Below are 13,382 nucleotides of genomic sequence, written 5' to 3'. Positions count from 1 at the left end.
AGAGAGAGAGAAGAGGGAGGAGCAGGAAGCATCAACTCCCATATGTGCCTTGACCAGGCAAGCCCAAGGTTTCGAACCGGCAACCTCAGTGCTCCAGGTCGACGCTTTATCCCACTGCGCCACCACAGGTCAGGTGGAATGTACAATTTTTATGAGTTTCTTGTTCAAAAAAATAGAGCATGTTGCTATTAAAGCCCAACTATGCAGGCTAATACTAGCCAGAGGTCAAGTGAAGATATGGTGTTGTAGTTACTAGCCTGAGGTCTTTCTGAGCCTGGTGGCACTGGATTTTCCAATAGTCAATAGTCATTGAATAAGCTCAGTCTGCTTGGAACCCAATGCCATTAAAATTTTATATTTGAAAACACATGTACTTTAAAATCTAGCATTTGTTGTCAGATTGTTTGTGGATTTTCTGTGTTTTATTAATAGTTTCACTGTTTTTAGAATTTAGGGCCATTTTGGGATTTGACTATTTAAATATGTATCTAGCTAACCAGGAAGTTTTGGAAATTGTCACTTCGAAAGTCTGCTGGTGGGTGTTTCAATTGTTACAACTTTCCAGGACAGCAGTTTTCTGTTACTCATCAAAAGCCTCAAAAATGTGCCATGTTCCTTAGTCAGGCGTTTCCACCAGAGGAATGTAAGGAGAAAAGTAAAGCATGTTTACAGAGGCCAGTCTATAGCAGGGTCCTTGCCCACATGGTGCCTGTGGGCATCATAGTGCCAGCAGGAGCTTCTCCCCCAAAGGCACATCCTGATTGGTAGGAAGTCCGCTTAGTGGGCTGTCTCAGAATTGGGAGGGGTGTGCTTCCTGAAAGTTTAGGAAAGACCTGTCTCCAGAATCTGGTGACCGCCACAAAAAATGCATGCAGAAAGTCCACCTCTAATATGCAGAAATTATTGCTGAGGCTTTCTTTATGATACTATGATAATTATAAACTAGAAAAAAATTTAAATGCTCAGTGATAGGGAAATTGATCACGCAAATTATGGTATGTACATGTAATGGAGAACTCTTTGTTAATGGTTACGTAGGGGAGTATTTATTGGTGTGGAAATTCTCAGAATTTGTAAGCTGAGAAAGCAGATTATGAAAAGGTATGTGTAACCTGTGGTGGCTCAGTGGATTAAGTGTCAATCTGGAATGCTGAGGTTGCTGGTTCAAAACCCCAGGCTTGCCTGGTCAAGGCACATATGGGAGTTGATGCTTCCTGCTCTCCCCCCTTCTCTCTCTCTCTCTCCACTCTAAAAAAATAAAGTCTTAAAAAATTCCTTAAAAAATCCATATTCTTTATATATGTGTGTGTGTGTGTGTAAACTGATCTAAGGTTTTTTGTTTTTGGAGGATAAATGTGAGAGAGAGCTAGCTAGTGTGTGTGTGTGTGTGTGTGTGTGTGTGTGTGTGTGAGAGAGAGAGAGAGAGAGAGAGAGAGAGAGAGAGAGAAAGAGAGAGAGAGAGAGAAAATATACCAAAAAGATTATATACCAAACATTAGGTGAGATTATCTTTATGTGAAATTACAGATGACTGTTATTCTTTTATTTTCCTGATTTCCAGCATATAAAGCATGTTGTATTCTAAAAGGAATGAAATCAGATCCCATTTTCCATTTACTGGTTGTGTGAACTTGGGCAAGTTCTATGTCTGTTTCCTTATCTGTAAAATGGGAACATTCCGGTGTATTGGTGTCTGCAGGTAGAGGTGGATAAGTGTAGCCTTGACCCCACTGAACTGATATTTTGAGGGCCAATATTATATAGGGTAGGGCAAAGGTAGTTGTGAGTATGTGAAATGCAGACTTTATTCTTGTTTTACTCATTAATTATTGTATTACTTTCCATATGAACAACTGTTAGCCTACTTTTATCATACCCCGTGTTTCTGTTAATACAGGATTTCTAAGCAGAATAACTTTCTTTCCTAACTTACATAAAACTGTTGTGAATAGCATTTCAGGACATTCTGACAAAATATTCCGTTGTTTCTGGTCACTGGGAAATATTTGTTGACTTTTTATTTGCTTTAATACTGAAATGCTTTCCATTGCCAAGAAATTCTGTTTTGAATTGAAGGCAATTTTTTCTTCCAGTGTTGTCTTCAATAATCCTGTATGATAAATTCTTGAAGGTCAGGGTCCAGTCTTCTCCTACAAAGTTGTTAGAATGCAGTGTGAGCCATTATTCAATAACTAGTAAGGGCCTTTTTCTTTTTCTTTCTTTTTTTTTTTGCCAGGCAGTGGGTAGGCATCAGATACGCACCAGTGCCCAGGACAGACGTGCCCTGCCCCACCCCGCACTTGAGTGACACGGGAAGTAACCAGTACTGTTCAGTGCCGGGAGGTACACACTCAATAAATGTTATCACAGTTGACCATCAGGTAGGCTTCATTTCCTCTCCAGCGATTTTAAAAGAAACTTTGTTGTCTGTTATTTTTCAGTGAACACAAACATTCCTCTTGCTTATTCTACAAGTTTCACCGGGAACAGATGAGGTTATTTCTCCTGGGCATTTACTGATGATTTACTGAGAACTTATACTATAGCTGTGTGAGAAGATCCTAGGGTAATGGACTTAAAGTTGTTACTATGTATCTTCTGTGAGGGACTTTCCTTTTTGAGACTATCTTTTCTGAGATGGGTCCCTACTGATAAATTTAGGAAATGGAATTCATGGATATTCTGTTTGGGAAATTCTAGCACATAATCTTACTGAGGACAGGGTCAATAAAACATTCAGTTGAAAATAATGTTTCTATCTGACTTTAATTTGATAATTTGTTCCTTATGCATGGAAAGTTGTTTGTTTTTTTTCTGAGTTGGTAACAGTTGTAAATATTTGATATAAAGTAGACCCTCTGTAGTCACAAAAGCTGTCTTGGAACTTTCATGGCAGATGCTGACCTTGAGTTTATGTCCCTCACATAGCCTAATAAAAGAAGACGCTTTCACAAATCACTTTTGTTGTTGTTCCAGTGTAGAATGCATGATTTGTTAAGTCACGTCACGGGTCGGAGCCACCAGCAAAGTCAATGTTTTATACTTTATTTATGTCACTTTTTTTTTCCCTACCTCACCATTGCTTTCATGGCTCACTTGATCCCTCTGTCCCTGCTGGAACCAGTAGTTAGCTTTCTTTTTTTGGTTAGGGGGGAGCTGTCACTTTTTACAAAGAAACGCTTTTTAGCCCTCTTTATGAGATATGCTGAGTTCGTAATGGCAAATAGAGAGCAACGAAACTGTGTTAACATGCAGACACTAGACTGCTGGTCGGATGGAAGATTTAGCCAGCTCACCCTTCTCAGATGCCAGCTTCAGTAAAATTACAGATGACTCTGTTTTGGAACTTTTCAGCTCACTTGCAAATAGTCAAAGCTGTGATTGCTATGCTCATCCATTCCATGGGCCAAGTTGCTGGGGTCAGAAACTCAAATGCTCCAGGGGCCATGGAGGTCTACATTGCTGGGTGGGTCTCATCTGCCTTTTGTTCTTAAGCTTTTGATAAGACGGTAAGGACTGTTTCACTTTCTTTTTAGTTCTGGTAGAAGGTAGACAACAGTGATGCTCTAGACCAGTGGTAGTCAACCTGGTCTCCACCGCCCACTAGTGGGCATTCCAGCTTTCATGGTAAGCGGTAGCAGAGCAACCAAAGTATAAATAAAAAGATAGACTTAACTATATAGTAAGTTGTTTTATAAAGATTTATTCTGCCAAACTTAGCGAAAATCCGACATAAAGTACTTGGTAATTATTATTATATGCTTTAACTTGCTGTAACTCTGCTTTATAAATTTTATAAAGTAAAGTTACTTCCCTACTTTATAAATCACCATTACTGTGAAACCAGTGGGCAGTTAGAAAATTTTACTACTAACAGAGATACAAAAGTGGACGGTAGGTGTAAAAAGGTTGACTACCCCTGCTCTAGATGGTAAATGGCAGCTGAAGTTTGTCTCAGTTTTGGGGACTGGTAAGGAAAGACAGTGGGAAGGAGCATGCCCCCCGAGTTTTGAAGGCCAGGTAGTGTTTGTTAAACGGACAGGGACCAGTGGAGTGAGAAGGGTGTTCCAGGCAGAGGGTATATTGCGTGCAGTGGCACAGGGCTCGAGCACAGGGCCTGTGGTCAGAGCAGGACTGGGAAGTTAGGCGGCAGGAAGCAGTGGGGAGCCTCATGCCATGCTGAAGTTGGCACCTCTTCTGGTAGGCCAAGGACAGCCATGGAAAATTTCAGACGTGTGAGCCTGACATTTCAGAAAGGGGACTCTGGGTTGTGCCATGGAGGACTTGGGAGTCCAGCAGCAGTGAGGAGCAGCAGTTGCAGGCTTGGGGCAGTTCCCCGCAGGCCCAGGGCAGACCCCTGCCAGCCACAGCCAGGCTGGCCCTGGAAGCTGGTCTCTGGGCACTGACATGTGCCGTAGTAATGGCCACAGGCTCCTGCCCTGCTCAGTCCAGCCTGCCCTTTCCTAAAGCTCCTGATGAAGCATACTGAAGAGCGTGAATGTGTTCAAAGCACTCAAACACAGATCTGTCACTAAATGTTCAAGGAGTCCCCAGGTGTGGGTGGTATTCGAAAATAGGAGCAGGTGGAGTCTGGAGTGACTGATTAGCTGCTTGAGCTAAAGCCGCTGGCCAGATGGCGTGACCTTGCAGTGACAAGACAAGTCCATTCCGGGGTCTCGTGGACAGCTTAGTGCCTAGTTGTAATTCTGTCTCGTATACTTGAAATTTGCTAGGAGAGTGGCTCTGAGGCATTCTCACCACACGTGCAAGAGACAGTAGCTGGGAGACGACAGGTGTATTAATTAACTAGGTTGTGGTAATCATTTCACAGTGTGTATGTATATCCAGCCATCACGCCATACACTTTCAGCACACACAGTTTTACTCATCAGTTATATCCCGGTGAGGCTGGGAAGCATGTTGTACCTATGGAAAGATGGGATAAGGATACTTAAAAGGAAGATCTGTATTGAAGAGTACTTATCATTATTTGGACCGTAATAAAGGCAATAATAATAGCTTCTGTTTCATATTAATAACACCATAATGTTTGGTTATCTGTTTATGAATTTTTCAGTCTAAAAATGCATCCTCCAATTCTAATACCGTTGGAGGACACGCTTTGTGATGAAGTGAGGAGAGAGAGCACGCCCTTCTTTTCCTCATTTCGGCAGTTACCCTGCATGATTGGCCAGTCTCAGTGCTTTTCCCACATGCTGCTGCTTAATCAAATCCACTCCAACCTGGGTTTGTCCATTTTCTACATGTCATTGTTAATGACACTGAAATTGTTAATGCTAAATTAATCTTATTGGACTAGTTTGTTGGATTAATTCATCAGCATCCTCACTAACACATCCAATATATTTGTTATTTTGCCCATTTCTTTAATTGATAGATTTACTTATTGCGATGCCTGTTAACCTTCATCCAGTTCTTAGAATGTCAAGAACTCTGTCCATGTGTCTGTCGCCTTTGTCCAGGTTGACAGCATCCATTCATTAGCATCCTTTGAGCCAGGTTGATCATGTGGTGAAAGAATCCCTTCATGCTCTCGCTCTCTCTCTTTATTTCTCTTCAACCTGTACTTCTTCCTCTTGCTCATAAGTATTTTTCAGGCATTACTTTGGCTCTTGTTCGAACCGAGTCACCTGTCTTTTTCTGACCCATGCTTTCCCCATTCAGCCTTGTCAGGTACGGGCATGAAGTGGGCTGAGGTCCACTGTGCTGGGGTCTCTTCCCTGCCCGTTCCCTAACTGTGTCCAGGATTGGTGTCAGGCTCACACGTCGATGATCTGTGTGATCCACTTTCTATACAGAATGTCCCTTTCCTAAATAGTTTTGTCAAATACCAATTATTTCAAGGTCTGTTGTATTTTTCATTCTCCATTCCACTCTTCTGAAGAAGACTCAAGAAAACTGCAAAGTAATGTTACAGGGTTTTCAGTTTTGTTTTGTTGTTTTTTTGAGAAGCATTTGTTGTCTGAAATGATACTTAGGATTTTGTGATTTGGGAATAAACAAAACAGAACCAAAAAGACTGTTCATGTTTTTTTGGAGAAGAGAGATTTCCAATTCAGACCCCAAAGAATGTTAGGAAAGCATTCAGGCACATTTTGGTCAAAATCTGTGCCCTGAAATAAAAGTCTTCAAACAACTTATATTTTAAGGTTATTTCAACAGCAACACCAGAACTTTTTAATGCCAATGCATTTTGAAACAGGTTGTTAACTGGCGCCCGAAGAGCTGGGTTTGGCTTGCGTGTGTGTTTTGTTTGGCCAGCATGAGGTTTTTGCAAAAATTGGAATTAGTTGCCAGCATTTAAAAATAAGGAGATTTCACATTTAAAAAAAACACAAAAAAGCATCCTGCGTTTCTGGCCTTTTTGGAAATCCTTGAAGGTCAGGGTCAGGCCTATATGGGACTCTGTTCCTGCAGGTGGTAACAGAGCAGAGCAGTAGGGAGCCCGAGCCGACTGCCACCAGCCTCCCATCCGCCCCGCCCTGCATCTCCCTCACCAGCTTCCTGGTTGGTAGGGCTGGCTCTCCGTGTGTGTGTGTGTGTGTGTGTGTGTGTGTGTGTGTGTGTGTGTGTGACAGAGAGAGAGAGAGAGAGAGAGAGAGTTTGCACCTGCTGCGTTAAGAGCTAAGTCGTTAAAAGCACACTTAGAATTGGAGGGAGAACAGGAAGGTGGCAGATGGTGGTTGTGTTGCTGCTTTGTCCTGCATGATGTGATAAATTGAAATTCTTGTAAAGCAGGTGGTGCCTCCCCCAAGAACAGCATGGAGCCAGGGAGGCAGGGTGGTGATTGACATTTCTGATCACATTCTCCATCTACTAGTTCATAGAGGTGACACATAAGGTGTTACATCTAAGAATAATACAACTATAAAATTTTCATGACATTTAAAGTAGGGAAAGTAGGCCCTGGGTCAGAGTGTGTAATGTCAGAGCTATTAGGGGATTTGTCCCAGGTCACATACCTGTGACTTAGTCATTGGTGGAATAGGGGCTGGAGCCTAGGAATCTGGTTTTGTGGGTTTTTACTCCACATTTTCCAGTCAGTGTAATGGTCTAGGGATGAGATTTATAGTCAGAACTGAATTCAAACCCAAGCTCTGTCCCTGACTTTCTGAGTGACTTCAAGCAAATGCCAGAAACCTCTCTGTACCCCACTTTTTTGTTATAAAAAGGAGAGAATAATGATACTAACCTCATAGGGTTGTTATGGGATTAAACTCAATATTGCATTTAAAGAACTCAAAGTAGTTCCTGCCCATAATAAACTGCGTGATATCTGAGAAATGGTGTTTATGAATCCTATGTTATCGTAGCTGATTCAGCTAAAACCAGAATGTCAACTACACAAAACAGTTACATAGTTAGTATTTTTCCCCCATAGAATGCAAAAAGGGATTAAAGATATTTTTACTCCATGTGTGTTTAAAAAAGTCTCCAGCAGTTTGAGTTGGTACTGTTTTTTTACTTATACATTTTTCAGTAACAAACCAGTGATTGAAAAGCATACTGTTCACCCTTCTCTCCAGAATGTAAAGAAACAACTGAGAGTCATCAAAGTATTTTAAGTCCTCACCAAAGACTCCACGAGGGTGGGTTTGTTCAATTCACTGCATAAATGCTGAATATCTAGCACATGTCTGTCAAGCCCCCATCTCTGCTCTTGGGGAGGTCATAACTACCAGGGAACCAGGGCCGGAGGAAGGGTAGGGCAGCCCTGGAGTGCCTGTAGGCGATATGATAAATGCCCAGGGGGAAGTTAAGGTGCCATGGGATCACAAGAGTGCTCCAGTCCCTGGAGGGTGGTGGTCTGCAGAGACAGGAGCCGATGCCCGGAGGTCCAGGAGCAGCAGGAGGAGGGCAGACTGTAGAGTCCAAGTTTGAGTCTGTTGTTCCCACCTACAGTCTGACTCTTGGTGGGGCCAGCACAGGCGCTTGGCCAGGAGCTTGAGCATACAGATGAGGGTGAAAGGTAGAGATGTGATGACTGAGAGCCAGGCTGGCGATTGTGGGAGGTGGGTTGTCCGGGCCTGGCTGGAGACCGTGAGCAGAGTTCAGTAGTGACTTAGATCACTTGTGCAGGGGAGGTGGATGAGGGCCTGAGCCGGAGCCCTGGGAGTGGGAACAGAGGTAGAGGTGGGGGGAAGGAGGCAACGCCTATTCTGGAGCTAACCTGGTGAGAGGTGGAAGGAGTGAGGAAGGAAGAGCCGTCTCCAGTGGGTCCTGCCTGGCGACCTGCAGACCACTGCCCTTATGGGGGTGGCTCTGGAGTGCACGAGAGCCAGTTTGGAGGGAACATGTGTTTAATTTTGTGCATGTGGAGTTTTTGAGGAATCTCTGAAATATCTAAGTGGTTATGTAGTATCAAAACATTCATCGTTCCCAGAGGACCTCATTCGGGTGGATTTGTGTAGATAGGCAAGAGATCGTCCAGTAGACCATTCATCTGTAACTGGTAGGAGGCCAATACAGGAAATACAGATTTGGAAGTCATTAATTATGAGTGGTGGTTAAAACCACAAAAAGATAATGCTGTTCAGTGAGGGGAAGGGGGTGAAGAAGCCACAGGCTGGACAGCCCACCGAGGACGCTGACAAGCAGTGGCGTCCCAATGGCCTGTCAAGTCAAGGGGGAAGGCATGGGCTATTTAATTAATAGTGTTAGGGTAGGTGGTGACCCTTTAGAGGGAGAATAAGGGGGATGAGTTCTTGACTCATACTGTTCACCAAAATTAATTTCATATGGATTAAAGCTTAAAATATTAAAAGCCTTCAGTGCACTTGAAGGCAATATAGCTGATTATTTCTGTGATCTTGGTATGAGAGAGAAATTTTGGTCAGAAACCGTAAAGGGCGATATTGAGAAATCTGACTTAATGAAAGTCAAACAAAAACGACATTGGAAAGTAAGAAAGCAGATTGGGAAATACATTTGCAATGTATTGACAAAGTTAACATAAATCTTATGATAGTTCTTTGTTATCAAGCAGTGAAGCAGAGATTAATACCCAGTTAGGAATAAAAGGGCAAAAGATAGAATAAGCAGTTTATAAATAAAGCATTGAAAATTACCAATAAACATAAGGAAAGGTGTTTTGATGACACAATAAGGAAAAGCCGTTTATGGTCCAACAGTTGGAAGAGATTAACATTTCATATAAATGATACTTCTTGTCTTGAGAGTGTGGGCAGCAGGTAATGGGAAAAGGAGCTGTTCCTGGTTCTTTATGAAGGTAAGCTTTTCTTCTGCTTTCTTGCATATTAAAAATATTTTGGTTATATTTTTTTAAAGATTTATTTCTTGACTTCAGAGGGGGATGCGAGGAGCGGGAAGCATGAACTCATAGCAGTTGCTTCTCCTGTGTGCCTTGACCGGCAAACCCGGGGTTTCAAGCTGGCGACCTCAGCATTCCAGATCAGCGCTTTGTCCACTGCCTCACCATAGGCCAGGGCACCTCTTCCGGATGTTTTTGAACAAGAATGAATGTTCTTTAGGTTGTTTCTTTACTGTAATAATGGAGTGTTTTACCATTGTTATAGAGAGAACAAGCAAGCTCATTTGTTTGATGGACATTTATTAACATTTGTTGCATACTAGTCACTCTTGAAGCCTGTCCGAGGGGAGATGGGTACAGATGTCACTTGTCAGTGTGATAGAGTTTCCCACGGACCCTGAGGGGTGGGAAGGCCTGGAGTGTGGGGAACATTGCAAGGGGTCTTCTGCAGAGGCAGTGGCTTGAGGGGGAAGCGAGAAGCTAGTGGCAGCATGGAGCTCTTGGTGGCCCTCTGCGGTGTGGAAGGGGATGGTTGGTGGCCATGTGAAGGGGTTTGACCGTCAGACTGAACAGGAGCTTGACGTTTGGAGCGGTGGGCGCCCTGGAGATTTTAAGCACTAGCAGGAGGCACTCAGATTTGTCTTGATGTATCACAGTTGATAATGCCCGGGCTCTTGAATGAACAGGGAAGTCCTCACTGGAGTGAAGACTACCAAAACTGAAAGGGTCCTGAAAAACAAAAATTTTAATGACAGTATATAAAAAACTCCAGGAGACACAGAAAAATGTAAAAATGACAAAATATTCTACTTGAATTGCAGACCAAGAAATAACTGCGATTCTTTTGAGGAAACATTTTCCTGCAGAATCCACTAAGATATATTCTTATCATGTAGCAAGAGCTGAATTTCAGTTTTAAATTATTCTCCTGCGAGCAGGACACACCTGCAAGTGCAGCGCTGAAGCCAGAAACAGTCCTTCTGCCTAGGTTCCCAAAAGTCCTTGGTTCACAGTGCCCTTAGTGTTTCATTAATGTTTTTATGGTGCCCTCAGGTCAAAAGAAATACCCAGCAGTTCCTTTTATGAACTAGTTAGGTCCAAACAACTTAATAAGTATTTATGACCTGACATGTTAATAGCAGTTTAAAAAAATAATGCATATCAACTTAAGGGAAGCCACTGTGTGAACCTGTTGGGGACTGCATAGCTTCCCAGATTCTGGCCACAGACTGGCCCTGCCCCCCATTTCTTTTTCTGCGGTGAGTGCTTGTGTTTCCTTCCAGCCACCAGTGCCCTTTGCTCCCCTGCACGATGAGGTGACCCTGGCGTCCCTGAAAGGCCTGCAGCGTGACCTAGCGATGAAACTGAACTTATCTTGAGCCTAAGGTTCTGACAGTGCTGAACGGATAGCACTTCTTCTGCTCTGAATATGTAAGAAGTACTGTAATAGCCAGTTCCTTTGCTTCTGTGCCTTGGGGCCCCAGCCCTGACTTATGCCCTCAGTGTTTGCAGACCTGGGGTTAGTATGACACCTAACAAGGCACCAAGTGTGGGCATAGAGTCATGTATATCTTGCTGTTCCAAGTCACCCATCAGCCAGCCTCGAGTTTTCAGTGTCTTCCCAGTGCTAGGCGCTGGGTGGGGGGAGGGGTGGGGGAGCCCACAGCCAACGGTGAGCTCCCACCAAGTCGCTTACAAGTTGTGGGAGGAGTTACAAAGTGAGGCATTGGGCCAGGGGCCAGCAGACCTACGGTCAGGAGCCAGGTAGTACACATTTTGCCTTTGCAGGCCGTGCAGTCTCTGCAAAAGCTGCTCTACCCTAATGCTGTAGTGGGAAAGTGGCCGTGGCCATGCCTGAACAATGTGTGTGGCTCTGTTCTAATAAAACTGTTTACAAAAGCACAGGTGGATCGAACTTGGCTCCTGGGTCCCTGTTTGTGCAACCCCTGTAATAGGGGTGTAATTAAAGTGTCACTCTTCCCCTTGGAGGTTCCCAGGTGAATTGAGGAGAGTGGCAGAGAGCCGTAGCGAAGGAAATCAGAAAGAAAAATAGGTGCAGATGTGGAGCCAGGAAGGAGTCCAGCAGCTTGGAGAACCGTATCAGTTTTCATGTGACCCGGAATGAGATTGGCAGTGGTGGGGCGAGGGACACAGGCCTTCTTCCCCGGGATGAAACACCAGTTTCATGGATCCTTGTTATAATTTTGTTTGGTTTTCTGCCTCATTTTGGGGGTTGACCCACATCCTCTCGTAGCCTAGAGAATGGGTGCGTGGCCGGTTGCTGCCACCTTCAGGGATGAGGTTGGCAGCTTGGTTCGCAGGTGCCCATGTCGTTGGTTACCTCTCCAGATGCCCTCTGGGCATTTGCACTGTCATTCTGCTGATACAGCAAGAGACAGCTACACTCATTTTAAAAATTAGCTCCTGAAATTCTATAAAAATGTGTTCTCAAAGAAGAAGGCATTGGAGGGAGAAAAAATCAAATTCTGACAATTGTTATGATCAGAGAGGAGCAGAGACAAGTTTACGTGTGCTTTTTTTCCCCTGGAAATATTCAGGAAGACTCTGCTTATGTATTCTTTTTTCTTCAGATGGCCCATCTGAAAGTCTCGCTCAGTAGAGAAACCAGATCTGTTACAAGTATAGTATTATGTTGCCTAAATGACTTACTCTAAGTAAATAAATGTTGGTACAAAAAGTCTTTTTTATCATTCTGCCTGTTTTCAGTCAAGCAGGCATTGGTGACACAGACTTTGATTGTTCTGTTTCCCAGAGCACACCACCCTGGTGCTCATTGACTTCCTCAGGGTGGCCCTGATCAGTGGCCCTTGCTGGCCCTAACCTGTGCTGAGGGTGTGCTTGCGTGTTGCCTGGCAACAGGAGTGGGATGCTGAGGCTTACCTTTGGGAAGCTTCTCACATGGACCCCGAGTAGAGCTGCGCTGCTTGAGGCTGGAGCCCACAGTATTAAGTGATTTGCCCTCAGTCATGCCGCTAATTAGTAATGGAGCCAAGGTGACAGTCTGAGTCCACACAGAGCAGCACCTAGCCCAGAGCTTGGCCTTGGCTTCCTCTGTCCCTGCCCTTGCCACTTTGTGGGTCACGCTTCTCTTTTCTAAAACAACTGTAAATAGGTAGTGAGGGACAGTCACTTCAAGATAATGCTCAGCCAGTCAGCGACTCTGGTTTGTGATTATTTCTGTCTCTGTTATCCAGTTTTTTCTGTACGTGCCATGTCACTCTGTAACGTTAGCAACTGGCGTGTTAGACATTTCATGGGTACGTTTTCATTCTGATAAGTCATTTCGGTGACACTGGAATTGACTAAAAAGTTGTTCATCCAGAAAATAATTAAACAGTGAAAGAATGTATGCTCGGGCCTCGTGCATGTTTCGATTATAATTAAGCTGTTGGGGGTTCATGTCCTGGGCTTTGACAGCACTCTGAAGTCACCAGGAACAGTCCTGACATTTCCTTTCCCTGAGGTTTTCTGAATTATCTTCCAGGCTCTGGTTATTTAGATGTTGAGTTTCCTTTCCTTTATCAAGTCCCTGTTCCTCATATCTCTGGTGACGTTTTCTATTTTTGTCTTCCTTTTTCCGAAAGTTTGCTCAGTGTTATCTGTCTTTGAAAAAATGTTAATATCAAGCCACGTATTTAACTTGTAAGAGCTGTTTTTATATCTGAGTATTCCTTTCTCATAGTGCTGTGTTTGCTGCAGGAGTACAGTTTAGAGGTAGTTGCTGTCTTTCTCCACTAGTTTTTTCCTGTTTCCCACATTATCTCTGTGTCCTCTGGGAGTAATTTTTATTTTCCTTTTGGTTTTCCAGTTTATCCTGAATTTCTCTTATATTCTTTGCATGTATTGGGGTGGGCAAAAGTAGGTTTATACTAGTGAGTATGCGGAACAGAGTTTATTCTTGTATTACTGTTTATTAGTTATTGTAATATTTATTTGTATTTGTCTTCTTCTGTAAACCTACTTTTGCCCACCCCTGTATGCTCTGTGGTCTTTGGTTGTCTGTTCTGGTAAAAAAAAATCATGCAATGTGAGGTCTGGCACGGAGTTCGCAGTACGTTGAAGGACGTGG

The 13,382-nt window shown here is 43.5% G+C and overlaps 1 protein-coding gene across 2 annotated transcripts in view; it reads left to right on the top strand.

Moving 5' to 3' along the window:
* LIFR (LIF receptor subunit alpha) overlaps window positions 1-13,382 on the top strand; it is a 74,637-nt gene that overhangs the window by 6,440 nt on the left and 54,815 nt on the right. The window contains exon 2 of one of the 2 annotated variants that reach the window (XM_066240058.1): window positions 2,237-2,381. The exons of the other annotated variant lie outside the window; for it this stretch is intronic. The gene's annotated coding sequence lies outside the window, so the exon portion shown is untranslated. The remainder of the gene's footprint in view (window positions 1-2,236; window positions 2,382-13,382) is intronic. 2 annotated transcript variants of the gene reach the window in all.

This window comes from Saccopteryx bilineata, chromosome 1 (genome assembly GCF_036850765.1).
Source record: "Saccopteryx bilineata isolate mSacBil1 chromosome 1, mSacBil1_pri_phased_curated, whole genome shotgun sequence".
Classification (NCBI taxonomy): Eukaryota; Metazoa; Chordata; class Mammalia; order Chiroptera; family Emballonuridae; genus Saccopteryx; species Saccopteryx bilineata.
The sequence above is the reverse complement of the archived record's forward strand: the minus strand, read 5'-3'. Positions and strand labels throughout refer to the sequence as shown.